Raw genomic sequence first — 4,342 nt, forward strand, 5'->3', positions numbered from 1 at the left:
AGCCGTGTGTACTCAAATCCCAAATGAGAATTTTCCACCGCAGCCGCAAATCAGGGAACTACACAGAGACTGTCTTTCACTGAAACCCACCAGTCACCCGAACCAAGAAACATAAACAAAGCTTGTCCTCGAAAACCACCCACAACAGCCAGATAGGTTAACTACTGTTCTCAGTACTGCTGTGCAGGGAGGGAATGGACACTTTAATTTTTTTTTTTTTTTTTTTTTTTTTGTTAGCCCTGACTTTCTACAAAAGTTGTAATGCATAAAGAAAATGATTTAACATGTCAAGAAGATGAAATTACTACATACTAAAACAGCCATGGCACAGAGGCTGGAATCATAATTAAAATTATTTCAGTAATTTATTTGAACTGTAGAGCCAAAACTTCTTCACTGACATGCCTCATCAATAAATGTCAACCGAGTGTTTTTTTAATGTCTGACCAAAAAAGAAGGAAAGAATGAAAAAAAAACCATCTATAAGTCCAAAAAAGGACAGCACACAAATCTTCAATATGCAGAGACAAGACAATGAGAGTCGTCCCTACACACTTTTACAGATGCAGGTCTTAAATCCACTACTGGTCTTTATTTCTGGAGCATTGTGAGAGCTGTGCTACGACATGGCTTGGGAAAACCCCCTGCCTGCTGTCGTTCTCCCTCCTTGCTTGTCCTGCCTTGACTGCTGGGTCAGGCTGACTCTCATGCTCCCATGCTCTTTGACATGGCGCGACGTATTGCAGAGATGAGGAGAAGCAACATCACAACATATGATTCTCCATCTCATGTGTCACCATGGTTGCTTTTCTCGCGCCAAAAGAAAATAAATAACTAATGTTTAAAGACAGAGAATCCACAGACTCATTCACACCGTAATGTCCATTAAAAACTGTCAATTAGCAGCAGCTAAGCCCACTCCTTCAGCGTCAGTGTCAGCCACTTACTGTAAAAACATCTAAACTCAGTCATTTCCCATTGTGTGGTTGCCAAACTTTTTTTTCCTTACACTATTGCTTTTTATCCCCCCCCGCCCCGCCCCCACCACCATTTGTCCATCATCTTCTCGGCCTCCCTGTGATGATGACGAACATACACCCTCTGATCTCCCTCCGTCCACCCTGTGACTTGGCTCAATTATTACTCACAGCCTCTACACTTCAGAGAGAGAAATCTGACTTAGTGGCACTATCAATCACATCGAAATGTTTCGTGTGGCTCCATGGGAATAAAATGTACTGAGGCTGCTGAGGGGCAGCCATTTTTTTATTTTTTTTACAACAGTAAATCATGCATATTTCACCCAAATCAAAAGGTATTTCACTGAGCACAGTGGTCAAAAGTTTAACATCTCCCACTAAAGCTTCCCTGTTCTCTGGGATGAATTTCACACCCAATCAGCCATCTGGGTTTGATTAAAGGCTGGTGCATCCAAATCACAAAAATCATGTTTCCCCACTTAGCTGTAGGCTACCTCCTGTGGTATGAAAGCATGCAGAGAGTTTGGGTGTATTTTCAGTTTTCTGTCTCCACCCTAAAACACTGAGGGGGATGGTAGACTATGTTGTTTGAGGCTCTCACAGCTTAGATAATGTTAATTCTTTTAGTGAAATGTCTTGACTCACTTATACGCAAATGTATATGGCTCCCTCTGGATGATTTGTGATCACACTCCAATCATTTAAATTTACACCTTTTTTTTTTGGCTCTGTCAGCTTCTGCTACGGTATGCTTTGTGTAATTAGCAAATGTTAAAAATAAATAAATAAATTGGCAAATGTTAGCATGATGCTAAAGTATGATGATGCTGGTGATAATCAATCAGACTTTATTTACAGAGCACTTTTCATACAAATAAAATGTAGCACAGAGTGCTTTACACCATAATGACAAAACTTTTATTAAGCTTTTTTTTTTGGCCTTTTTGCCTTTAATTGATCGGACAGATAGGAAATGTAGAGGCAGAGATGGGAATCAAACCAGGGCCAGCTGCAGCTGACTACACCCTCAGCCTATGGGGCACCTGCGCAGTAAGCTATACGACACCCCGATAATGGCAAAACTTGTACCTGCTAAACATTTTCTGCTTGCTAGTCTCATTGTGAACATGAGCATTAAGCACCATTTATCACCATTTATCACAGCTATGACAACTCAAAGACTCTTGTTTCAGTCATAGACCCGTGCTTTCAGTCATTTTTAGCAATTTTTCAAAGCTGTCAGCAACACAATCTATATATTTCCATTTTAGTGGCATGGATGCAGTGTTACAGTAACACCTCAAGGAGATAAACCGCAAAAATGCATTGCTGAGGCTAAATGAGTGGGCTGAATTGGGTGAACTCATATGCACTCGGATTACTGTAGATGTGATAAGAAGCATACAAACTATGCCTGTGTGTTAGAGAAAATTCAGTGCCATCTCACTGCTGCACAACACTGTGTACTTAATGAGCAAATCTAACCCCTCTGTGACTCTACAGCTTCTAACACCAGGGAATGTGACTGTAAATAAAGTTGTATGCAAAAGGTGTAAAGTAAAAGCAAGAAAAAACATTGGAAGCATTGTCCTACCGTTCCAGTGTGGTCCCCCATGTCACCAGGCTGAGATGTCTATCATCTGCTCTGTGTATTTTACAAGTCGGTGTCATGACCTCTGGCTCTGAATGCTGCTGCAGATGATGTGTGTGTTTGTCAGTGTTTGTATCGTATGCCTCTGTGTGCTGCTGTAAATCCAGCATGTGTGATTGTCTTCTGTTTGAATGTGTGTGTCTGTGTGTATAGCTTCTCTGATTACACTCCGATACATGTAGTCCTTCCCTCTCTTAATGTACTGTATACTGTATTTGCAGAGTGTGTACGGTATTATCATGCTTTTGTGTGTGTGTGTTTGTGTGTGTGTGTGTGTGTGTGTGTGTGTGTGTGTGTGTGTGTGTGTGTGTGTGTGTGTGTGTAATCAGTGTTGCACAAGTCAGCAGGGGTGGCTCTGCGTCATAAACACAATCAGTAGAGTCTTTATATCAGGACCAGAGTTTCCACCATTAACTGTCCTCAGAGTCTTGGAACAGGATAAACTGTGGGGCTGCAAGGGAATAGCTCATTTGCATGCAAAACTTGAATCAGCAGGAACACACATGACCATCGCATTATTTCTGACACATTGAGCAATAATAAATAAATAAATAACTTCCATGTGCTTGCAATTACATTATAATCTTTTAACCGCTGATAAATTATTTACACACTGCTTAAAAAAGCTGAAGAGGCGGAGTGAAATGTGTAATATATCATATATTGGACAGTCTATTTATTTATTTAGTTTTATTGTGTCTATAACCTTTAGTATTTTGCCCTTTTAGTATGTTTTATGATTTTTATTTCATTGTACAGCACTTTGGAAACTTTGTGTTTATTTAAAATTGTGCTTTATAAATAAAAAGAATTGGATTGGATTGGATATATCATATCAAGCCCTAGTGATGAGAAAACAGACTCCTCTACATCAGAGAGAGTAGAAAAAAGGAAATGTGAAATGTTAAAATCACAAAAAGGGAACATCATATGAAGCTGGAAGGTGCCTGGTGTGAAATATGATTAAATAAGAATGAGCAACTCCACAATATCTGGCTGTTCCCTCAGCACTTAAAAGGAAATGACAGAAAAATGAAGCTTTCATACAAACTTGGTCTTATTTTTATATCTTTGATTACTGACTGTAATTCTATTAATTTTCCCTTCAATGTCACTTTTTCAATTTTTTTCCTCATCTGTTTTTTTTTTCTTTAACCCTTCATGTACACAATCACACTCATACTGTTTAATTCTACTGTATACAGACTTGATAATGTGCTGCTTTCAGGATCTGCCATGTTTATTCATTATGTTCATCTGTGGATTCACGTCAGTGTTGCCTGTAGTGGGAATTGAACCTTTTGTGCTCTTGTGACAAGGCTGGGTCCCTCAGCTTTGGTTGCTGAGACCCTACATGCAACTTACACACACACACAAACGGATGTGAGCATTCATATCTCCAGTGAGGCAACCATACAGATATAGCTGCAGCATGAGGTGAGAAGGGAAGAGACAGAAGAGAGGAAAAAAGAGAAGAAAGGAGGAACAGTGCTGGTTGCAAAATAAAAATCACTCAAGGCCAATCTAAAATTAGCAACAAGCAATTTTGATTCTGTAAAACTGGAGTGCATCATTTAAATTGTACATGAGATATGAGGAGGACAAGACTCTCACCCTGGGAGGAAAGATGGGAGGAGAGCGAGGGTGGAGAACAGGCTAGAAATAGACGAGGAGCACATGTTGAATATAGACCAAAAAGAAAATAAACAGC

Source organism: Trachurus japonicus, chromosome 5, assembly GCF_045865225.1.
Source record: "Trachurus japonicus isolate A0001 chromosome 5, Traja_1.0".
NCBI lineage: Eukaryota > Metazoa > Chordata > Actinopteri > Carangiformes > Carangidae > Trachurus > Trachurus japonicus.